The sequence below is a fragment of the Mesoplodon mirus genome (genome assembly GCF_964341445.2).
Source record: "Mesoplodon mirus genome assembly, chromosome: 20".
Classification (NCBI taxonomy): Eukaryota; Metazoa; Chordata; class Mammalia; order Artiodactyla; family Ziphiidae; genus Mesoplodon; species Mesoplodon mirus.
The window spans coordinates 40561091-40586643 of NC_138996.1; the positions used below are offsets into that span (position 1 = coordinate 40561091).

At 40.8% G+C, this 25553-nt stretch overlaps 1 protein-coding gene across 4 annotated transcripts in view; it reads left to right on the forward strand.

Moving 5' to 3' along the window:
* Positions 1–8159: 8159 nt before the first annotated feature.
* TENM3 (teneurin transmembrane protein 3) overlaps positions 8160–25553 on the forward strand; it is a 330131-nt gene continuing 312737 nt past the window's right edge. For all 4 annotated transcript variants that reach the window (XM_082608816.1, XM_082608817.1, XM_082608818.1 and 1 more), the window contains exon 1: positions 8160–8300. The gene's annotated coding sequence lies outside the window, so the exon portion shown is untranslated. The remainder of the gene's footprint in view (positions 8301–25553) is intronic.

A 25553-nucleotide genomic window follows, 5' to 3' on the forward strand; every position in this document is an offset into this window, starting at 1 on the left:
TTATCCTCTCCCACCTTCCCATTTCTAGAGAACTCATTTCTTCACCTATAGTACTTAATGTATATCTTTGTATGATTTCCCATCCCTAGCAAGACCCTAAGCACACTTGCTTTTTTTTTTTACAGACCAAGACTGATCCTGGGTAGAAATTTGCCTAAAAGTATATTTTCCCCTACAGAGTATTTTAAACAATGGAAATACAGTTTTCTACTCTAGTTTTAAACTAGTATTGCCCCATGAGGTTTAAAAATGGCATTTCATGCCAGAGTACCTAAGGTGTTTCGGGTGCATTCAATAAATGGGAGTCAAACTCATATCTAAATGTTTTGAAGATGAAAACTGGTTTGTAAACTAGCTGTGTCTCCATTTCCCCTCCATCCCCTTGCTTCTCAACCCTTATTAAATCTGACGTTCACCCCATCACTCTGTTAGAAGTTGTTCATCTTTAGGTCACAAATTGCTTCTTCCTGCCAATTCCAAGAACTTCACCTCAGTGATCAAAAGTATTTATCTGTGACATGTGGCTTTGTTAACTGTCACCCACCTCATTCCCTACCTATGTTCTTGAAAGCCCTCCGCTGGGGCTCCTTTGGCGTGTGGCACCGCTGATTCCATCCAGTTTCCTAGCCGTGGAATTCTGTCTCCCTTGGTGATTGAACTTCCTCTCTGAGACCTCTGTATGTAAGAAGCCCCCAAGATTCAGCTTTGGCCCTTTGCTTTCTCAGCTTACTCATTGCCTCTCATCTACTTTCACAATATTCATCTACTTTCATAATTAGTACTGTTCTAGAATGGGTGAGTAAAGGCACATTACAGGAGCAAACCCCTTGTTTCCATCTGTGAACTCCTTGCTGGCACGCTTAAAGAGAGACATCCCATGAAATGCACACTGCACGCTATTTCTTTTTTCTTTGTCTTCTCATTGGGCCTTCTTCTCATCCTGGGCCTCAGTCTCTAAATCTGGAGTCTGATAACCCAGAGGTTGTGGCTCTCAGCTCCACCCCCAAATCCCCATCCTCTAAAGGAGGTTCAGAGAAGAGCCATTAAGACGATGAAAGGAATAAAAATTAGACCCAAGAGGAAAGGGTAAGATAAAACTTAAAAAAATAATAATTGAGATTATTTAGCATGGCCATGTGGAGCTGAAGGGAAGATTTAAGGAGAATCATCTTTAAGTGTATGAAGGGCCCATATTGAGAAATGGTGACCAGCTGCTCCTTGTTTCTACTGAAGCTTGAACAAGGGCATTTGGGCGTAAATTGAGGCTTTAGAGATTTAAGTTAGAGATCCTCAAAATAGAATTGTCCTTGGTAAACAATGTAAAATATTGTAATGTATTATTTAAAATGCACATGGCATGGTAGAGAGGTGTTTTTTTTTTTTAAACTAATAGATTCATCTGTGGCTGGGGATCCAGAAATATATGACCAAAATAGATCATGTATTAAGTTTATGTCCAGTTTTATAATCCTGTGATTTTATAATGAGAAAGTACACATTTATAGTTTAAATAGTGACCTCAAATAACCAATGGTGCCATTAGGGCACAGTCTCTGCCCTAGAAAAGCTGGTTAGGTTAGGTTGGATTAGGTTGGATTAGGTTGGGGTGTGTGTGAGAGAGAGAGAGAGGAAACCAAATATTACAAATGGTCAATATAAGGGACAGAATTGTTTTAATTAACAAGCACTTTCTTCAATGTGGACTGTGTTTCCAATGGTCCATCCATCTACCCATCCCCAAACCAGTATTTATTTAGAGTCTCCTTTGTGCAATACCCTATGCTGAATGCTGGGGAATCAGCAAAGAAATGGTCCTTGCCCTCATGGGTTTATGGTCTAGAAGGAGTTACAGACAAATACAAAGGCAGCGGAATAAGAATATAGCATGTTGAATGTTAGGAAAGGATATTTATGGAGTTCTATGGGAACACAAAGAGAGGGGCCCTTAAACTATTCTTAGTGGATCAGGAAAGGCTAAATAGAGGAGCTGACTTCCAGCCAACTCATGACCAAGCAGAAATTGGCCAGGTACATAGCAGAAGTAGCAAGCATATACTTACATCCAAAATGACATAAGTGCATAAAATAAGTGCATAGAAATAATTTATGTTCACAAAATAGAAAAAAAATATTTAAAAATCTATTCCATGGGACTCTGTTTTGAAAACACCTAAAATTAACACATTATTGATTATCCAGATTTGTTTGTCAATAAAGACCTGGTAAGCTATTTGCAAAAATGATCTTAATACCTATGGGTTCTTTGGAAAATTTTGGACGGTGTAAATTTCAAAGAGTGACTCTAGAAGTTTGTGTGATTTCTATGTTCTATCCCCTGCATGAGGGATTTGACCTGCAGGTAACTATTGCCCCTACAGACAACTACCCACCTGGCATCATCACTTCATCACTAGCCATCAATGAATAACTAAATTTCGGCGTCTAAACAAAGAAAATAAATTGTTTCTGGTACTGTATTTAATTTCAAAGATATATGGCCTAGCTTTTTGACATCTGAGTTAGTTGTTAGTTTTTGAGAACCAGCACAAGAATATGCTTTGGGGTTGTGTGAGTGGAATGATGTTGGAAACAAATAGCCGGGATTGAAGGGATTAAAGCAATTCAGTCGTTTTTCTTTGTCACATGTGCATTTCTTAAACATGGACTTTCAAAGGACACACCCCCAACGTACTCTTATTTTCAAAACCTACAAACAAGCTGAACCCTGATGAGTTGCTAAGCATAGACAAACACTGCCATCCCCGGGTGGGCCTGGGAGTTCGTCTTGCTGTTTTTAGACCTTGTGTCCAACCTGCCAGGGATGAGTAGCGCTCCCTCTGTCTTGGCCACTCCTGTGCTTCCCCAGTCATAGAGGTTGACTCCCACACAGAACTAGGGTTCCACGGCCTACTACAGACCCCCCTGTAACATTGCCTTTGGACATTTGGTGGCTTGACTTGGGCCCTCAGCTCTTTCTATGTACCTGGCTCCTGGCATCCATACCCCCAGCTAACTCTTGCTGGCGATCTGGATTTCTCTTAAAGCTCTGTCCTGCGCCTGTCCTGCTGTTGCCACCAGAGAGGAATGATCTCTCTGCCTCACCAACGTCCCTTCCACTTGGATATTTGCCAGCACAGGGCCGAAGCTCACTAAGCCTTTTGGATACAGTGTATTGCTTGATGCCCTCTGCAAGGAGTCCAGACCTCAACCCACGCGCCCAGATCCTGCTTCCCCCCACCGCCTGCCTGCCTGCCAGGGCTGTGGAGGACCTTGGGCACACTCCTGCCCAATGTCACCTGAGATAGGACAAAAATCAGAACCAGTTCTTTGGACACACAAGAAACGTGACTGGAGATAAAGAAAGTCATGTCTTCATCATGGATCAGATTTCAGAAGGCATTTGTGTTTTTGGTGAAATAACATAACACCTCTAGAAATAAAGAAGAAAACTTACCTTTTAGAAATGATTTTGGATGTGGGTCATTTCAAACAGCTGTGAAGTAAATAGCTGTACTGTGGGTGGATTTTCCTATAGCTTAGAGCAAAAAATCACCTACATATTATCCTAGCCTTTTTAGATTTACTGTAGACATCTGTGAAAAATTATGAATTGGCCTTTATTACAAGCCTTTTTTTGAAACTTTTATTTCTGTTCCAGTGTAAATGATAATTGAACTTCATTGGAAAAAGGACCCAGAAATATGGTTTTAAATACAGTTTATGTCAGCTTATAACAGAGTCCACATAGCTGTTAGAGATTTTCATGCTACTGACAAAGTAACACTTTGCAAAACAGAAGATAAAGTCTAAAATTTTATTTACAGCCTGTAACTAAAGTAATTGTACAATTATTATATACCAAATTGATGTCAGTGTACTCTAATTTTAGTGACATAAATGGTTCCTTTGACATATTTGTTATTTAAAAAAGAAAAATATATAAATAAGTGTATAATTTTTAACAAAGTCCATTTAGACAAACTGAATTCTAGAGTGACAGATACCTATTGACCTACGCAATCCCTAAATCAGGTGTTTGGGAATGTTTATTAACTATTTCATTCTTCTGTGAGATTCTAGCTGGCAGAGAATACTAATATGTATATTACTTATTACCTTAACTCTAAAAGCAGCTTCAAAACACAGGAGAAACCAGGTGTGGTGCCTCTTCTTTTTTTCCCCTTCCAAATCCACAAATGGTCAGTTTTTAAAACTGAATATCATGTTTTCAAATCCTTGCCGTGGATTATCCCGACATATTTTATTTAGAAAGTGAACTACACTCCTAATACCAGTTTTTACTAATGAGTCGATACTATAATACGTATTTAGTGCAATGGGTTAAGTGTCAGGCTGAGGACCTGAGGCTGGTTTTAGTCTCTGGCACCCTATGTGGGCTGTTATTTACCTCTTTGAGCTCTGGTTTCCTCATCTGTAGAATGGGATAATAATATTACTTTCTCATTGGGGCTTTAGAGAATTAATAAAAATGGTATATGTCAAATGCTGCTCCATATGGGGAGAGCCACACGAAGTGCTCCATGTTAGTTTTTATCATATTCATATATTTAACACAGTTAAAAATGTTTGATTATGATTTTGAGGAACATCTCTGACAGTATGGATTCGGTGCTTAATCATTAGCAAGAAAATCATCCCCCCCAGTTTTGGTTAAACTCTGCTTTTCCTTCAACGCTTTTGGCCTAAGCAGGGAGAGGGCAGAAGAATGCTTAATGTTAAAGCTAAGCTGGTGGCTTCCCTGGTGGCGCAGTGGTTGAGAGTCCGCCTGCCGATGCAGGGGACACGGGTTCGTTCCCCGGTCCGGGAGGATCCCACGTGCTGCGGAGCGGCTGGGCCCGTGAGCCATGGCTGCTGAGCCTGCGCGTCCGGAGCCTGTGCTCCGCAACGGGAGGGGCCGCAACAGTGAGAGGCCCGTGTACCGCAAAAAAAAAAAGCTAAGTTGGTGGCGATCTGAAGTCACAGCTCACGCGTGGACTTGTTTTTTTTTCATATCATTTGCTTTGATTTGATTTGGTTCATGCATTTTAAAAAATCTTCCTCGTGGTGTGCAGTCATTTGGCTTTTATGCCTAAAGAACTGAATTCAGTTATAAGTAAAATTCATTTAACAGCACAAGTATGATTGCACGTGGTTATTTATTCACAACATAAAATAGCCACATAATCCAACATATTTGATAGTGTCTGCTCATGGAACTGCGGGGAATTCTGCAGATCTCAGACAAGAAATGCTTAAGTTATAGAAGGCAGTATCCATAATGCTAATTATCCCTGACAGCATCAATATGGCAAACTATAATAGATGCAAATAGCAGTTTAAGGTGTGCCTTATTATATGTCTCTATAGGACACTTTAGTGGACCCCCTATATGTAAAAGATGGCAGTGACTTAATGCACGGATGGGTGTGGCCCCAAGCCCTTGTATCTTTTCTTAGGAAGGTATTTGTGGAAACCGTCCGTTTGAAACCCTGTCTCTCCCTCTCCTTCCCCGGGGGCTGCTGCTGCTCAGCTGTGTTCAAAGTCAGTCCTTGATCATTCTCAAAGGGATAATGTCTTGGTCTGATTTGAAAATAATTAGTTTCGTATTCAGAAAAGGTAGAACTAGATGCACATGCAGAATATTCCAAGGTAATCCAATATAAAAATTTACCTAAACTGTATCTGATATTTATAGATGGGCATGGCTTAATTAGCATTCTAAATTGGAATTTTAATAAATACTACCCAGCAGCGACCAATTTACATACCATTTATCTGAGGAAACGAGCGTGCCCAAGTATCAGTCTTCTTGAGATTCATCTTGACCCAAACGGCGATTTAAGATGTTAAAACCTTTCAGTCCTCGATTAGAGTGTTCATCTTCCTGTCTCCTCATGTTCTAGTCCAAATCCAGATCTGCTAACCTGTCATCAAAAATCCAGGGGTACGTATCTGAAGCATTCCCAAGTCCCTGGGTCCTGGAGGACTCTCAAGGTGCAATGTTTTACCTATTTAATTCTTCTAAGATTCCAATTGAATACACCTTCTTCATATTCCAGGGCCTAAATCATTCTACAGTGTTTACTGGCAATTACTTCAGGTAACCCTCCCCCCCGCCTCCCCCATGAATCACACACGTTACAGTGATTCGTGAAAGGATCCTTTTCAAAATATTACGACTTAGGAAGATATGTGCCTAAGAACTTAGAAGTCTTTCAGTGTCCCACAAAATATCTATTGTTCTATTTTTTGACCCAGTTTTACTAAGGTGAATTTCAAAACCTTGAAATAAGTTTGAAATTTAGACTGTGTCAAAGGCATGTTGAAATACTTTCCCTGATACCTTAATGATGTCCTAATTAAACAGTGAACATATTGATCATTCAGGGAAGAATAAGCACGATGTTTGTGATAATCACGTAACAGAATGTGTTTGTGAGTCACGATTTTCGAAGAGCCATTGTTATTGAAAGCAAAGTACACTGAGGTGCAGAGACTGTGCTTCAACACTGAGGAACATCAGACATTTCCGTGAATGACAATGGGTGTGTTGGATGGTAAGGAAAACTGGAGAGGAAGAGTATTCACCGAAAGGCAGGTGAGCTGAATTCACATCACTGTAGCATTACACGTAAAAGGGACCAAAGTCAAGGTAGAGATATCCTAAAGAGGGAAAAGAAATTGCTGTTGTTAAATCAAGGAAATTGAGAAAAGGATATAATCTGATAAATGAAGGCGGGGGGGAAACACTGGTCCTTTCTTAAGTAGCCATTTTTTGGCTTTCTATTTTTAGATGAGCGTTAAAACGTGGAATGACAGCTAATGATGCAAAGATCTGCTGATTGATACAATACTAATTGCAAAGTGCTGCTTGTTGTCTTTGTTTCTTTATTAATAAAAATACCTGAGGGGTTTGCAGGGCTTGGAAGAAAACACGGGTGAGTCTAAAAATTCAGGAACATTCCGTCATTCCGTTCTTAGCTTAATGGAGGAGGCTGAAGGGGATGGAATGTTCTGGAAGAAAGAGAAATTAAAGGAAGGAGGGACGTTGACCCGGAGGCCACGCAAAAATAACGATGAAAGTGCATCTGGAGGGAGGAGAAGACAGTCTTTTAAAGTAAAGATGTAGTAAAAGCTTGCAGCATCCAAGTGTCTCGCGTTCAGAGTGAAGCCCGTTGGAACGCCGCATCAGGTAGGTGTCCCAGGTCCGGGCTGTCCAGCCCTGGCGCGTCGTTCACACTTGGCTCAGACCCCTTGAGCCCCTGTGTGCAGACCCGGAGATCGCCCTCCCTCCCGGCGGAGCGGGCCCGGCGCCACCGACGGCGCTGCTGGGGGTCCGAGTCCCCGGCCCGCACGAGCCGGGCGCAGGACAGCTCCGCCCCCCGGCCCGCGGGCCCCGGGGCCGAATCGAGGGGCCGGGCCTCGGCAACCCAGGCCGAGGGGCGATGCGGGCTGAGCGGTGCCCCCGCTGCGCTTCCCAAGCCCCCCCACCCCCCCACACACACGGCGCGCGCGCCCGCCGGCGCTGGACTTAAGGCCGCGCCGGCGACCCCTCCCGCCGCCTGGGCCCTCGCCGGCCCCCTTCCCCGAGCGGCGCGTCCCGCCAGCTCAAGGACTTCGTTTCGCGGCGACGACGGGGCACGGGGCCACCGCTCGCGTTCGGACGAAGGCCACACCGCCGCCGCCGCGTGAGGCGTGAAGGCTGGCGGCTCAGGGGTCGGGGTTCATCCAGATGCTGGGAAGGAGGTTCTTTTGTGAGCGCAGCCAGGTCGCGCTTCCGGACAAGGACTGACTTGCAAAGATCCACAGCAAGCCGGAGAAGCCCAGGACGGAACGCGGGCGCTGCACGGCCTGCGCGCGCGCGGAAGGCCTCGGATCGGGGCCTCCGGGGCAGACTGGCGAGCAGCTCAGGGCGCATCTCGCACCCCCTGCGCGTGGGACGCGGCTCTGGGGACGCCCGGCCTGCGCGCGCGCGTGTGTGTGTGTGTGTGTGCGTGGAAGCGGGGGCGGGGGGCGCGGCCGGGAGCGCGGGCGCCTGGGCGCGGGGCCGGCGGGACCGGCGGGGCGGGGCGGGGCGGGGGCGGCCCGGCCCGGCGCGAAGGGGTTAAGCGCCGCCGCCGCCGCCCCCGCCCCCTCCGCGGCCGGGTGTAAACAGAGGAGCCTCAGCCTATCATGTCTGGCGGCCGCTTGCAGCCGGAGCCCCGAGCCTGGCGCTGTAACACGATACGCTCCACACCGCGGCAGCTTGGCAGCGCCGGGCTCGGCTCCGCACGGCCACAGCGAGGGCGCGCGACGGCAAGGTGGGTGAGCGGCGGCGGCGGTGGCGGCGGCGGCTCCGCGGCCTGGGCGGCTCCTCGCGCGGCTCCTCGCGCGGCTCCTCGCGCGGCTCCTCGCGCGGCTCCTCGCGCGGCTCCTCGCGCGGCTCCTCGCGCGGCTGGCTCGCTTGTTCGCGCCCGGGGGCCGCGGCGGCGGCGGCGGCGGCGGCAGCAGCCGCCCCGCTGTCCTGCCCTGTGGCGTCGGGATGGGAGGAGGCTCCGCGCGGGTTCGAATCGGGGCCCAGGCAACGTGAGCATCAGGTCGGCGGGGGCGCTTTGACTCCTGAGGGGCCACCTTCAGGGTTTAGAGGAGGCGGAGGCTGAACTCTCTGGAGGACTCTGCGTCCCCCGGAGCGGTGCAGGTAGCTGCGGGGAGAATGGTCTTTTGTTCGCGCGTTTTTAATTAGGTGGATATTTTGTTATGAGTAGTGTCCAGGGCTAACCCAGGAGGTAGCGCTGTGTGTTTTCCCCGCGTTCTGTTACTTTTGCGACGTGGCGTGTGGAATTCGTGGGGAGCACATCTGGAGCTGGAGAGATTTGGGATCGTTGATGTCTCCGGGGTTTCAGAATCCGCCTTGAGCTGGAATTAATCAGCCCTTCGGTTTCCTGAACTAAGGTCCGTCGTGCCAGCGGTTTAGGGCGGGGCGGGGCAGGGAGGGAGGCACACAGTAATCTGGCTAATGATTAAAAGAGCAGCTCTTCTCCTGCAAAATACTCAGCGTGTGATTTTTTCTTGGAGAGGGTTTTGCAGGGCAGAGGCTCTAGAAGAAATCCCGCTTTTCCGTCGTGCTTCGATGCAGGTCGCTCCCGTGGAGGAACTAGTTGGGAATGATTTTTGGAAACAACTTGCGCACTGTCTATCGAAGTCGGAATCATTTACCATTTATGTGTGTATCTTAGTAAAATAAAACAAGGATCCGTGGCAGCTCTCAGAATGAGAAGTCACATTTCCTCTCTCCCCCTGTGCCGGCATCTCTCTCTCTCTCTCTCCGAATATCTCCTAAATGAGATGTACAGACAATGCGTGCTGTGTCCCAAAGCCATTCTGTCTTCCCAAAGCCTGAGATAATCAAATTCAGCGCCGTTAAGAGGGTGTAGTTGAAGATTTGATCCCCTTCCACTGAAGTGGAAATACTTTCAGTAATTGAAAGCAGATTCACGTCTGGAGTTGTACAAGCCAAGGTTTTCATTTTTAAAATAAACCTTTTGTTCTCTGGCTTTAAAAGTTCCGGAGAGCCATCCAGAGACCTCTGTGTGCGCTAATCGTTAAAGTAGCCAAGGCTTGAACATGCCCAGGGAAGGCATTTGAGAAACACAGCCTCCCTGCCTCCCAGCCTCCCTGCCTCCCTGCCTCCCTGCCTCGCGGTAGCGGACTGTTGAGAGCAGCCCGCACCGTCTGGGCTCCGCGTTTCGCGCTCTCCCCGGATTCCCAGGCGTTCAAATGCAGCTGTACTGTTCAGAACCCCCTAACCCCAGGGAGAGCCCATCTGTTTTAAGAGGTTAAAAAACTTGAGAAGTTTTGGTGTTATCCTGTTGTGTGTTGCGATATACACAGTTTGGTGCTAAACTTTGTAATTAAGCATGAAGTATGCTTCATTTAAGCAGATGCCGATTATACCTCAACCGGTAGATTGAAACGTTCCAAATATGATTGCACGTTAACATGGTTGCTTTCTCATCTTTGGAGGCTGTGTTGAAAGCTTTTTAAAAACTGGCTCTTGAAGATTGAAATCAGGATGCATTCTAGACAAAGAGAGAGTCACTCTCTTTTTAGCTGTGAAGGTTGAGAAGGATGGTGGTGTACAAGAGCGGTACCTTCCTTCTTCAGGACAAGGAATCGAAGATGAACTGTGTAGTTATGAGGGAAAAGTGAGAAGAGTTGCACTTTTAACAGTGATAACTGAGATCAGAGAAAAAACAGAAAGCAGTATTCCAAATATTTTTAATAACTACTTTCTTAAACCTAGTTTGGTGATTATCAATAAGATGTGAATGGGCGTATTTACAGAGTATGACATGGCAGTTTGATTTCTTAAACACTACTTGGTAGCTCCGTATTTTACCTGGTTTCCTCGTCTTGATAGTTAATCCTTTGAGCACATTAAAATAAATATGAAGTGAATAACTTGGTCATGATTTAAATGATGTTTTTGTGAACCTGTCTCACGTAAGACTCCTCTTTTACGAAATCAGTATTTAAAAGATTCAGCATATCTTTAACTACCAAATAAAATCTTACTACATTTTGGTTGTGTTGCATCACCTTTCTTAGATATCAGTGGCCTAGTGTGTGGCATAATAGAATTTAATTTTCCTCAAAGATTCAGAAAGGAAAAAGCAACTTCCTGTGGACCCTTACAGATGTCTGAACACTGATTTTCAGTGTAAGATCCTTGTCTAAACATTTAAACTCACCCTTTCTGTGACTTCTATTTACTGTTAGTTTTTCTGTCCTTTTTTTTTTTTTAACTTGGTAACGGGTGTGCATAGGATCTTCTGTCATCTGAAATCACATATTCAATTTATCACGGGATTCCTTCCTTTCATAATGTAGGGAAGTGGCAAAGGAGGCACTGTCTAAATGCGGCGATCTTGATAATTAATGCCATAAAATAGATTAAAATGCAGTATTCCAGGTATTCATTTCCTTAAAAGGGCCACCAGAACAGCGTTGCTAAGCACCCGTCACTACTGCAAGTAACAGAAAATGACCCAAATTAAAGAACCTGTTCTAAGCTGTATTCTTGCATTTTCTAAAGTGCATTTCAAAAGGTTTAACCAGACTCATTCAATTAGTGGAGAAAAAAGGATCTATTTTCAGCTCTGATCAGCAATTAAGAGATTGGGCTTTGGAACATCAGTCTCTTTATAATTTATTTTGTTTTCTAGACTTTAAACAATTGTGAATAAAGATTTTTAACGAATCACCTTTCTGACAATCCAAACGTAAATGCTAAACGTAGGGCAGTATATTTGCTTTAAATTTCTGTCTAATTGAGTAATTTTTATTAGCTTTTCCCTCATTTTAAAAAAGTTTAAATTTTACACTAATATGGTAAACTACTGCTTCACTCTGGATTTCTTACTCTTTCTTTGAAAAAAAATATATACATGCATACATACATGTGTGGTTTAAACTAAAGTATGGTTGTAATTATTTGATCTTACCCTAGATATGAGTGCTTTAGCACCAAGCCCTTGAGAAGTATTAGGATATTTTTCCTTAAGGATGTTTGGATGGTGTGAATTTGGTACCACGAAGGAGAAAGAGTGATATGTCAAAGTGAGAAAGTAAATAAGTAAATTAGGGGCAGTCGGGTGCTTTTTGTTGTTGTTGTTTTTAAGAATAAAGTTAGCTGTACCCTTCTGGGTTAGACCAGAGCTTCTGCGTAGTTAGGGCTAAAAACCTAAGCCACAACTATTGAAGTGTCTAATGAGTTACATCTTCCAGGGACCTGGTCCTTAGCTAATCCAACAACAGTCATAAATACAAGTTGGGGAACTTTCTGGCCAAGGAAAGGATTTGATAGATAAGGGCTGTTAGAGGAATAGGAGAGATGAGACAGGAGTTCCCAAAGGTTTAGATGAGGATTATTAGCAAGATTTTTTGCTCTATCACATTGATCTGGGCAAGTTTAAAGCATATAAACATAGATATTAAGTTATTAATCTTAAGTGATTATATATGAAGTGATTCCATATCCTCAAACACTGAATATTTTTAAAGCCAACATAACACTTAATTTCTTCTGAGAGAGATATTTTACAATAGTAATTCATTATATTTAGCTTTATCAGATTGTTTGGCATTACAGATTAGTCTAGTAATAGATAATATAAAATACATAAGATTTGTATGACTTTTGTTATAGTGTTGTCTAAAATGGAAAGTTATTTATTGTAATACTTGTTTACGTCTAAGGCCTTTCAACTTGAAGTCTCAGTTTAGGTATTTGGAGTGTGTTTGTTTTTTGACACGTCAAAATTTGTTTTTCCCCATAGAGAGTAACATTTTGATGGGTACAAATGATTTGATCATATGTATTTTTAGCAGCCTTGAAATGGTATATATTTTAATATTTTAAGAAACCAGTTGTTTTAAAATTGGTGTTTGTATGTTGATTTTAGTTGGGAACCTAGCTGCTTAGTTACAAATCCTATGTGTTTAAGTTTTGAAATATCTACTCTTACTTTTTTACCACAAAAGGATGAAAACAGCTACCTCTTTGGTATCCCGGAAACAATGTATACCATAGATGTCACTGATGGGAAATTCATTTCACAAGGGAAGAAGAATAATTGAAAAGTGCCCCCAAATATTTGAGGGCCCATCGCTTCTAAATAATAGTTCAAGTTGGGAAACCACATACTATAGTATTTGAAAAAGTTTCTCTCTTAAGTGTTATTATCCCCCTCTCTTAAAATTAAATACCATTTCACATAAAAGTCTTGTTTTGTACATTTAGAAAGCACAGTGGATTCTAGAGCATTCCAAAATGACTAATAAAAACATGTAGAACAACACTTTAGTTTTTGCTATTTAGACATCTTAACCTGAAATTTTTTAAAATTAAAATAATGTGTGGGCCTTTCCGTGACATTTTTTTCATGTTAGTGTCCGCACCGCCCTCCTTTTTCCATACCCTTAAACTGTTCCCTGCAGGCAGAGGGAACCTGCTGTCTAGAGACCTGTAAAATGGAGCCTGGAACTCTTTTTCTGCTTTTTCTTTGAAATAAAACAAAACCACCATATATAACAAATTTAACACTGTTAACGTTTTCTAATTATTTAGCCATTATTTCACTTTACCTCCCGCTTAAAAGTTGTACATTGGTGGAGTCGACACCTGGCTGTGCTCTTAAAAGTTGGTTTGTCTTTCATATTCCTGTGGTAGTAGGGGCAGTAGTCTCCTTGTTACCTTTGTTCAGGGAAACGCTGAAAGGCCAAGGTAGTTAAACAAGGCCATTTGGCTCTGCGAGGTCAAAGTTAGATGCAAGGAAAGTGGTTAAATGCATTATCATCCTATTGAGCGCATCATGAGTAGAGGGACCTTGATGGAGGTCGAAGGAGCCAGTTGGCTTTTTCATGACAGCCACACCCCTGCTTGTTTTATCACTGACACATCTTTACACCCCCCTTTTCCTGTTTCCTTCTTTTTGTTTTCAAATAGTATTTCCTCTGATCCTAGGCCATCAGAGTGAAGGGGAGAATTAAAAATTAGTTTCTTTTTAATTGACAGTAGATTCTCCTTCATACGTTCATATCGTACATTGATGTGTATGGAGATATTCCTGCATTAAAAATTAAGGTGATCAGGCTGGCTGACCGTTCTGTATTTGCCTTTAAGGATCTTTTAATGGTGATGATTATTTTAGTCTCTTTGCAAAGAAGCTGCTATCCTGCTACTTTTCAAATTGTTTCTCGGCTGTTAAACGGAGAGACCTGCCAACCTCAGTTTTAGCAGTGGGAATAATGTTTGTTTTAACAAGCGTCTAGGTATGTTGACTTGAAGGGTTTTAGTGGTTTTGTTGCTGCTGTCCTAGAGCCGTCACTTCCCTTAAAAAGGTAAAACCAAACCGGAAGGTTTTTAGTTTATATTTCTTAACTTTATGGCCAAGATTTTCCTTGTGATGTATTTTATGTCAACTCCATTAAAATGGAATTCTTGATTAAATATTTGGACAAGTATTGTTCAGTTATAGGAAGAATTTTATTAAACACAGTACAGGACCTAACCTTTCTGGAAACTCCAGTTAAAGCAATTAAGTGCTGCATACAAGATTGTTTTCCTAGGCAAAGCTGTCAAACATCAACGATCGGCATTTATGCTTTACTTTTTTCTGAATTCTTTTTATTACAATTAATCAGAACTAAGTACACATCTTTTCATAAGGAAGAAAAAACTTGGCCCATTATCAAAATTCCTCGAATATCATTTCAGACCCTATCATCACGCAATGAATTATGTAACAGTAAAATCTGAGGAACTCAAAATCACCAGAAATAGTACCGTCAGGCAAGTCAAATTTTCTTCATCGCAAAGGATTTATGTCTTTAAGGACTTTTTATTTTAAAAACAGACGTACTGAATTGAAAAATGTTGAAAATGAATTATCCCGCCCCACCTCCCCCTATCCTGTTCTCACAGGAAGGACCTTAGTTCAGGCTCTTTTCGTCTCATGTGTAGACTTTTTCATGAGCCTTCTCATCTGGTTTCCCTGCTTTCTGTCCGTCCCTCCTTTAATCCAGCCTCCACACTATCATCAGAGTTGTCATTCTGAATCGTAATTCTGAGCATGGCCTGTCCCTGCATTAAACCTTCGTTATGTCTTTCGGATCAAATCCAAATTCCTTAAGTGTGTTTTATCAGGCCCTTCGTGATCCCCACCCTTGTACCTTTCCATCCATGCTTCAACATTTTCACTTGGTCGGTGCCACTTACCTTCTTACCTTGTCACAGATCTTTTGAGAGCCTACCTGCAGGGCATTTCTTCTTTGAAGCCTTTGCTGTTTGCCCCAGGCAGAGCTGGCACCTGCTTGTAGACTTCCATGGCACCTGGGACAGGTTTCTGTTATGGCACTTGACACATTATACTGTAATCGTTTGTTTACAATTCAAGATCACCTAATCCAGCCTACCTATTTTATAAGTGGAGAAGCAGGGCTAACCTTTGATTTGTTATGTATTTACTTAGTCCTAATCTCTGTGCTATACCTTTTATATGGACATTATTTTATCTCATCTTCAGAATGAGAGTTCTAACTCCCGGAGTTAAATACTCTTATAATCTCCATTTTAAAGATGGGGAAACAGGCCTGGACGAGTCACGTGCGTTGCTAGTTCACCGTGGAGCACGTGCCTAGGACGCGCTCCTGCTCTCCATCGAGGACGAGTGGAGGTCACCACGTCCCTCCCTTAGAAGTGACTGGGCCCCAGAGCCCCTGACTTCCAGTCCAATTTTGGCATTAAGAAAAATTATTATGACATCTTAAAACACCTAATATGTAGCAGATGGTTTATGAAGAAAATATTCTTACTCTCTGTTTTGTAGTTGAGAAAATTGAGGCTAAAGAGATGAAGTGATTTGCGTAAGGTTTTTCAGCTACTGAAGTACAAAGGCAGGTTGCTGCCGTCTCAAATTTATATCCTTCCTCATTACTGAATTCTTCCTCTAGTTTAAATATTAAACTGGATTTTGTTCTGACTTCAGTCCTAACTTAGCTTTACGTGTAGGTTCTCTTTACTGTTACAGAATAGAATTATGCCAGCATACAACCTTTCCTAAATACTGTCACTATTGAATGTTACAAATATTTCCATGTCCGTTCAAGGCAGATCATGTAGTTTATCATGATGAGAGATAAGTGGAGAGAGTGTGTGTTTAGTATTTTACTCTGTTTTTAATCTTCTTGAGATTTTTTTTTTTTTTTAGTGACCCATGATTATAAATGATCATCTGTGATATAGCTAATGACCACTCCTTGGCTAATATGCAGCAATGATTAGCATCATTGGTTAGAAAATTAGTAGATTATGCCTGTATTGACACTTCTGTTCCCTATTTAATGGTTTGTTTATTTAATTGATGACTAATGCCTTTACTGTTAAAGGCTATTAACACATCAAAATGGTAATTATTGAACCTGGCAAAATGATAAATTATGTTTGTGTTTATTCCTTTGTGCCCAAGGCTAATCTGGTGTTCTTTTCTCTCTCTTTCTTTCTCCCTCCCTTCCTTCCTTCCTTTCAAGTTTTGATATGCTAAGAACTTCTGCTTAGAAAATCAAATAAATTAGCATTTAAACTATTATCTGGTGGTTTGACCTTGGAAAAGTTGCTTGACTTTGAGTTGTACCTGTGAAAGGAGGGAAGTAAACCAGATCAATGGCTTTAGGTAGTATGGATTCTTGTAGAGGTCCTGTAGGATTTCTTCAGTTAATTCAAAATGCTTGGAAAAAAAAACCAGACTGCAGATGGTAATAAAACATAGCATGCACAATAAAATATACAATAAACATGTATGTCCTGCTTCTATGAATATATTTGCATTTTTGTGAGGGTGTCTTTGGTTAGGGAAGTTAGGGCTCTATACTGGCTTTTTTGTTAATTCAGCTTGCCTAAGGAATAAGAAGAGAAAGCATCCCCTGCAGAGCAAATCTGGGAAAGGTGTATCTTTACTCACCAGCTTCCAGGGAAATGGGGTAACGTTCCGTAGACCATGTATGCTTGCTACATTTGTGTTTGGTTATAATAGAGATTCTGAAAATGAAGGTGGTTGTCCTCATTATGAATAGATAATTACTGTTCCCAAGATCCATCTTAGTACCTTGACCAAAACTTTTTTGAAACTCTTCTTGAAATTGAGTTTATTTGCAGGGCATAGGTGGTTCTTGTTATATAGGCATGTCTCATTTTGATCAAATACCAATTCAGCTAGTTTGATTGTTTACCTTCCTTCACGGGCCTAACAAACCAACATTTGGCTATTTCACAATATTAGATCTCTACCCAGAGAGAGAGAGTATTTACTACAGATAAATATATTCCATGAGGCCTTTTCAAAAGAGAAATATCAGTGTTATATTGAGAAATGACTGCATTATCTGAAGAAGATGATAACTCCTGAGATGGCCTGCAGAAGGCAATTATTTTCATGTGGATGAATTCTAGTATTTTTTTAAGAGTTGAGTGGCATTGTATTATAGCCCCTTTCACATGTCAAGATTAAGGCCTTGAACCCTTAATGGGCAGAACAATTAAATTTAGAAATTTAGAAACTAAAACTTTATAGTTTCTAATGTATAATTGTTTATTTTAAACATTCTTAGACTTTTTTTTTAAACCACTAAGGGCTGTAGATGTGTGATAATATGTTTGATTTCTTTAAAGTACATTTAAATTTCATACAGAAAGCTAAGCTCAATCTTTACCTTTATGCTTCCAGTTAGGAATAGGGACTCACGGTACCAGGTCTTTCATAAATTGAAAAAAGTTATTTACTTTCATGCTCAGATATCAGTATAAACACCTGGTTTATTGAAATGCTTATTAGTAAAATATATTTATTCAAGTAGTGCCTCAGTTTCTCAAGAGCTGGGCATTAGAATTTTTTTTTTTTAAGTCATGCTTTTTTTGCTTTTTTGCTTTTTTAAAAATATTTATTTATTTATTTTTGGCTGTGTTGGGTCTTCGTTTCTGTGCGAGGGCTTTCTCTAGTCGCGGCAAGTGGGGGCCACTCCTCATCGCGGTGCGCGGGCCTCTCACTATTGCGGCCTCTCTTGTTGGGAGCACAGGCTCCAGACGCGCAGGCTCCGTAGTTGAGGCTCACAGGCCTAGTTGCTCCGCGGCATGTGGGATCTTCCTGGACCAGGGCTCGAACCTATGTCCCCTGCATTGGCAGGCAGATTCTCAACCACTGTGCCACCAGGGAAGCCCTGGGCATTAGAATTTTAAACGTATGATATCTTTCCACCTCAGTAAAGGCAGAACATGGGTAGAGTTAAATATTAAAGATTTTTTAAGTATATTTATGGAGAAAGAAAGTTGATAGGATTTTTTCATTTAAAAAACATCTCCTTGTGTGTATTTTATCAAAAGCATCTCCAGCCCCTATTTCTGGGAATATCTCAATTAGCAATAACAAGATATCTACCTCTAAATGCCTAGGGTGTACTTTGATGAGATTGGAAGGAGACCATTTGTTATTGATCTCTGCAGTGTGGATTGGAAGCACTCTGAAACAGAGGTAACTAGTTCTAGGCTCTAATAAAATGATAGATCCCCATCCTGACCCTAGGGCAGAGGACCTTACTATTGAATACAGGTAAATTTGAGACCAATATTGAATTTTTTCTCTATTTCTTAAGTTCCCCAAGAATAAAATTCTATATATATTAGACTGTTCCATTTAGGAGAATTCTTGTGTTACACTTATTTTTTGACAACTTGGTCGATCATAAGCCAATGAAAAGCTAGTATCTGAGAGCCTGGTTCACATTGTTAAAATATATGTCAGCCACCAAAATCAGCCTGCTTTTACCATAGGCTAAACTATTTGAGGTGGCAAGCTGAAGCCCACAGTAAAGCCCTGAAGTTCTGTGCCTGAGAAGCATGCATACCCACTGCACATTGGTGGTTGTGAAAGGACTGGATGGAAGAAGGGAAGAGGAGGAGAGAGATGGGAGGAGTGGTCCAGGGGTTTAGCTATTTCTGTTCCATTTTATTTGTTTAAAATAAAGCATGAGATCTGAAATTAACAACCTTTTGTGATACTGTTCTATACATGCTATTTATCACACAACCTCAACTCCACTTAAATATAAGGAAAGACCCATTCTGTATATTTCTGTTAAATTATTAATTAGTGTTAACCCGGTTTCTTTTTAAAATGACATTTTTTTAAACCCAGTGATCATGGAGTTTAAGTCATTGTACCCTGTCGTGGTTGCTGTAGCAAATTTTTTTCTCAGTCTATAAAATTAGAAATCAATATATAATATTTAATTATAACGTGTTTTAGGAATGTATGTGATTTCTTAAGGAAAATCAATTCATAAATTTTAAAAAGTGAATTTACTCAGCATTTTAAAAAACTTATTTACTTTTGGCTGCCTTGGGTCTTCGTTGCTGCACGCGGGCTTTCTCTAGTTGCGGCGAGCGGGGGCTACTCTTCCTTGCAGTGCGTGGGCGTCTCATTGCGGTGGCTTCTCTTGTTGCGGAACACGGGCTCTAGGCGTGCGGGCTGCAGTAGTTGTGGTTCGCATGCTCAGTAGTTGTGGCTCGCGGGCTCTAGAGCGTAGGCTCAGTAGTTGTGGCGCACGGGCTTAGTTGCTCCGTGGCATGTGGGATCTTCCTGGACCAGGGATTGAACCAGTGTCCCCTGCATTGGCAGGTGGATTCTTAACCACTGCACCAGCGGGGAAGCCCTACTCAGCATTTATTGAAAACCTCCTGAAAACCTATTGTGTGCCACCTGCTATGCTTTTTACCATCCTATTCATAAATCATATAATTTTGAGTCCATTTAGACTAACTTTTTTCCATTTATGTGTGTACTCAGTCAGTAGTCCTATAAAGTGCTGATTCCACAAACCAGATGCTTTTTGGATCTGCCTGTTACAATGCAGTCACAGTCATTTTTGTTAATATCCTCCTCACTGGCTTCCCTGACTTTAACTTTCCTCTTCAATCCTGAAAAAACGAATCGTCTTTCTTGGGGTCTCCTTGATTTTCTCTCTCTCCTGCTCAGGAAATCATAGTGTCGTAGCAAGAAAATATTTGAGCCTGCAGGAAGGAGGAGTAGGCTTGTGGAGAGCAGGTTCCAGGCAGGGGGAGGCGTGTGAGCAGAGCGGTAAGAGTGGAACGTGTGAGGCGTATTTGAGAAAAAAATCAAATAACCTCCTTGGATCATGAAGTTCATGAAAGAGAAATTTGGAAGATAAGGCTAGAGAAGTTGGTTGGAGCCGGGACATGGAGGACCTGGAATCTCAGAGGAAAGGGTTTATTTTGATATTCATTTGGGATCCATTGGGTATTTGGCATAGAACACAGTGACATAACAGAATCAGTTTGGGGGAGGATCTCTCTGGTGGGTGAATTATAAAAGGGAGATAGTAGAAAGAGAGAAACCAACAATGAACTTTTCCTACTGTTGTTTTCAATGCATGACTTCCTCTGAAATTTTACATTTTATCAGTGTAAGCTTCACAAAGGCAGGAGCCTCTGTTAAATTTGGTATGCTCAGAGTTGAGAGCACTGCCTGGCACTTGGTGGTGCTCAGGGAATACTTGTTGAATTGAATGAATGAGAACACCAAGACCCAAAAAGATTAAGTGACTTTTTCGAATTTACACAGCTAATCGTGACAGACGCAGGACTGCACATCGGTGCTCTTTTGACTATGCGGTGCGAAGCTGTCATTCAGGTCATTTCCACTAGCATACCTTCTTCTTTCTTCCTTGTCAACTCTTATCTTAACTTCTCAACTCATTTCTTCCAGCAAGTGATTGCAAAATATCTCATATCTTACATACTCATTACAGCCTCCATGGAGCTCTTAGTAGGTTGCTTTCATACCCAGATGTAATTGGTAAATTATTTATTATACTGCTTTTTTTTTTTTTTTTTTTGGATGGCAAACTCAAGGTCATAGACTGTATCTTCTGTTTAGGGTTTTGTTTGTTTGCTTGTTTTATTTTTCAGCAGCCCTCTTCTCCCAGAACACATATACTCAAAACACTTTTTCTGAGCATGGAAGCTTGTTGACTGACTACCCAACCTTCAAATCTGTCTTTTAGTTTAAGTTGTTGAGAAGTTACACACATACAGTTGAAATTATTTTTGTCAGGTTGGAAAAGGACCACTTAAAATTTACTTGATATTTTTGTAATGGTAGAAACAAGTAGTGAAATGAAATTTTTAAGGGTTTTCCAGCTCTCCACTTAAAGCAATAGTCTTGTGAATTTAACTAGCTAGTTTATCATTTTGCAACTTAAAAGCAAAAGGAAAAAACTCAGAGATATTCTGTCTGATTCTCTGAGACCACCTTGAAATAAGATGCCACAAAAATAGAAGTATTGTATGAAACCATTGCAAAAACTATGAGATGACCCACTATTATTGTCTGACTTTTACTCAGTAATATTACTCAGTCATTTTCTCTGTTGTCAACATATTGCTTTATTTTAATAGAACAGTGTAATAAGTGGAGTAGTTTAGTCCAAGTATCTCTTGTGTATTTTGTTATAATGTCTTTCCCTGAAAAAAGTGTTATTCATTAAGTGTAATAGAGGCTCTTACTATGATTAATAAAATGTTAAGGAATCAATGTTTTTAAATAGACTAAGAAATTGCCACACTTTTATAAACATTTGTAATTGTCAGTGAATCATTATTAGATCTAGAGATCTTTCCCTCACGGTTGACAGGATAAAAGGTAGAAATACTGTGCTCATGAAATGTGAGTTTCTCCAAAATATGAAATGTTCACATACAATTCAAAGATGTCCTGATATATATAACTTTCCAGATTTAAAACTTTTTAGAGAAAATTTCACAATTTACTTCAAAATGAATTAAAACTACTAAAATATGAACCAGGCTTATGCTGAATATGGCAGTAATATGTAGTTCTACAAGGTATTCATTTAGAATTTTTACAGTTGAAAAAATTCCGCAATAAAAACACTCAGGCTTTTTATGCTACAGAAAGATAGTTTTAGAGAAATACGTGCTTTCAGATAGATTTTGTGAGAGAACCATAAGTCTGTGTGGTACTCATTTTTACCTTATAACTTTATTACCTTGTAACCATGTAGTGTTATTTTGTATGTCAATAAGATTAATATTTTTTTTGTTTGTTTTGCGGTACGCGGGCCTCTCACTGTCGTGGCCTCTCCCGTTGCGGAGCACAGGCTCCGGATGCGCAGGCTCAGCGGCCATGGCTCACGGGCCCAGCCGCTCCGCGGCACGTGGGATCTTCCCGGACCGGGACACGAACCTGTGTCCCCTGCATTGGCAGGCGGACTCTCAACCACTGCGCCACCAGGGAAGCCCTGTATTTGTATTTTTGTTTGTTGAATTAGAAGCTTTCTGAATATGCTTCTGCTCTCATTGCTCAATATTGCCTGCCTAGATGTGTTTATTCTTTTGATGCTTTTACTCCCTGAATTTATTCTTTTGATGCTTACTCCCTAAATTAAGTAAGTTTTAATCTTTGAAAGCCCTTTGACATATTTTAGAGACAGAATTTCTGAGATGATGTCACTGAGGTTTTTTGGAGGATGGGGCAGGGGAAGGGAGTATTGATTCATAATTCTTAGGACAGTTGAGTAAAGTGATCTACATAACCCATTAAAGTTATTTTCTAATAATTAAGTCTTAAGGAAAGAGCTTGAGCAGAGTGAAATAAATGTTTGCAGCGGTTTTATACAAATTTCTAAAATAAGACACTAAAATGTTTTGGGAGCAAATATATTTCCTGAAATTGTAGAGAACTGGACATTACTCTTCCAGCTATTTAATAGTAATGTACACTGCTAGAGTGTTCAGTTTAAATGAATATGTATTGAGTACCTACTCTGGGTTAACATCAGTGATTTATTAATATAAGATATAAGAAGCTAACTAATAAGTATACAGGATGAAAACAAAGTAAAACTAAGTAGTCCTTGTAAAACTAGCATTTAATAAATATTGACCTGTTCGTTGTAAAAATAATTTTTTTTATTTTTAAGTTTTCTATTTCTCATATTAGAGGCCAAAGTTAAGTCCACCTCTCATTTCTGTATTAAACTTTACTAAACAGAGACAAAACTAAATCATTACTGAAGGTTGAATCCAAAATATAATACCATTTTGAGTAGTAGTTTTAGGCTGCTACGCTGATGGCTTAGTTCATATTTTAATGTAAATCACCAAAGACTAGATCAAAAACAAAGCACTGTCCTAGCCCAAGAAGGATGCAGTTCTTCATTGGCTGGGTTTTTAGGCATTTGGAGATGTACTCATTTCCTAGGGCTACTATGACAATTATTACAAAGTGAGTGGCTGAAAACAACAGAATTTATTGTCTCACACTTTTGGAGGCTAGAAGTCCTAAGTCAAGGCATTGGCCGGGCCTTGCATCCTCTGTAGGCTCTGGGGAAGAGTGAAACCTTGCCTCTTCCAGCTTCTGGTGGCCCAGGCGTTCTTGGGCTGGTACCCACATCACTCTCATCTCATCTTCACTTAGTGGTCTTCCCTCTGTGTCTCTGGATATCCTCTCCTCATCTTATTATTTATTCATCTTATAAAGGGACATCAGTCATTGGATTTAGGCCCACCCTAATCCGGTATGACCTCATATTAACTAATTACATCTGCAAAGACCTAATTTCCAAATAAGGTCGCATTCTGAGGTTCTGGGTGGACATGAATTTTGGAGACACTATTCAACCCACTGTAGAGGAAAAGGAAGTAGCGTAGAAGAAGGAGGTAAAAAAAATGGTCTTCTTTGCTGTTCTCAGCTTTTTGCTTTCCCATTCCTTAGTGGGTTTAGATAAGTTAGAATTGAGTGTTCATACCTTCATACTCCTGTTCTTTTGAAGGTATTTTATCTGCCAAAACTGATTTATGCTTCTTTTCTCCTGAGTCTTATGGGAACTTCCAGTGAGAGAGCCATGGAATTTTGAATGTTTGCTATTAAGTCATAGGGGTGATCAAAATTTAGTTTTTATACTTCTTTTTTTTATTTTCAGAATTTTAAAAACTAGAAAGAAACAAAAAATGATTGAGACTGCCGTACTACAGGTTTAGCACTCAGAGAGTATAGTTATAACCTTTCTACTTGTAAACTGAGTGTCATAGGGTATGCTGTAGTCATTAATTTTGATAAACTTTATGTGGGTATCATCTGTTGCCTCTCAATTTCCCTATAGTTTTAAACTTATAAACTATTTTTTAATGAAGAAGAGAAGCAGTTTGATAAATGAACTTTATGGTTATCAACAAAGCTTATTTGTAATTTATTCAAAAAATTACCCTTGGCTTTCAATTTAAGTTGCAAAATTGAAATATCCATATATACCAGAAAATAGTTTTTAAAAATCAACTATGTTTTAATAAACATGTGAAATATTGCTCTGTGAGAATGAATAGATATCTAGGTCAGGAATTTTCAGAGGTTCGCCTTCATCTTTCAAGACAATAAATGATACACTGAAGTCTAAAGTATTATATTCCCAAGGAGTGTTGGATGAGATCCTTTCCTGAGAGCAGCTACTGGTTAATTAGACGTGGGAAAGGCCCTTTCTGGGTAGCGTAGGGAGGCTACAGACAAGGGAAAAGCCTCAGTGCTCAAACTGTACCTGGCTTATCGTTCTGCTTTGAATCACCCCTGCAGGAGGAGAGTTCCTGTGTGGAATATAATAGTTGAAACCCATCTCCATGAGCGTTCACCTTGTAAATATCCAGCCTTATAATCAGAATGTTAGGACGGTCTGTCCCTTTTTGGGGTTTGGGGATGGAGAAAGGGAAGGGGTTCTGAATCTGGGACTTTCTACCAGTCAGATATTTTGCAGTGTTTATAGATGGGGGTCATCGACTCAGATTCCTCATTCAGACATAAGAGAATATATCCACTCATAGTTTTGGATAATCAGTCAGCCTTCTCTTCAACGGGTGGGATATTTTTGCTACATGAAGAAATCAGGCATCTCACCCGCCACCCTTCTGAAGTTCGTGTTTTCCCAGGTGTGACTTGCACACAACTTCAGTCCAGGGGCTGGTTGGAGGAGGGAGATGTATTTTGGTTTTTATTTATTTATTTTTGGGGGGTTGGTGGTGGAGATGTATTTTAAATTATAAACGTTTTCCTTCTTTTCTTGTTTACGTACCATTCACGATTAGAATGGATTTTAATTAAAAATATGCTTTTTAAACAGATATCTGCCAGATCTTCCAAAGCAAGTATATCTTATTATATGAAAGTATATTTGAATCTCATCACAGAACATTTTTCCATATAGAATATTCCAAAAATGACTGGCCTGGGGGAATTTGGGTTCGGTGCTCTTTCCTCACCTCTGTTCCCAGTTTACTTCCTCTGGAGGAGGAGGAATCGGTGATGATCTGACCTACAAAACTTAAATTCCTAATGCTATTCATAATCATTAAATTTATAAAAAATGTTTGCTGGTTTAAAAATGTTTTAAGCTCAGAGGCAGAAAATACAAGGCACACAAATGTTTCATGGTCATCTATTTATTAAATACCTGGTTTCTCATACTTGTTTCAACAACAGGAGTTACTTTGTTTACTTGTTTTCCTATAGAATTAGGATCCGCAGTATATTTGACAGTGGTCAGGTTTCTGCTTTACCCAGGGCCACGCACATGGCATAAGGACAAGACCTACTTACTGTTCTGGGTGTCGGAGATGTGGATGCCAGTCTGTGATCTGCTGTTGACCACCTGACTTGGTTTAGATAACAAAATCCTAATCATGACTCAAAAGACCTGAAATTCTTCCATCATACTTTTATTTAAGCTGACACGTAACATCCCTCTTTTCAAGTGTACATTATCATTGACCAGAACTGTGTTCTGTGTCTACACCTACATGGAAATTTTCCTGATAATCAAAATAAACATTCCTTTTTTATGATCAACTTTTTTAGTTATGTTGATTTAAGAATAAACACTCCAACTTGATATATTAATTCTAGTAGTTTCCCCTCCTAGTACTCTATTAAGGTTTG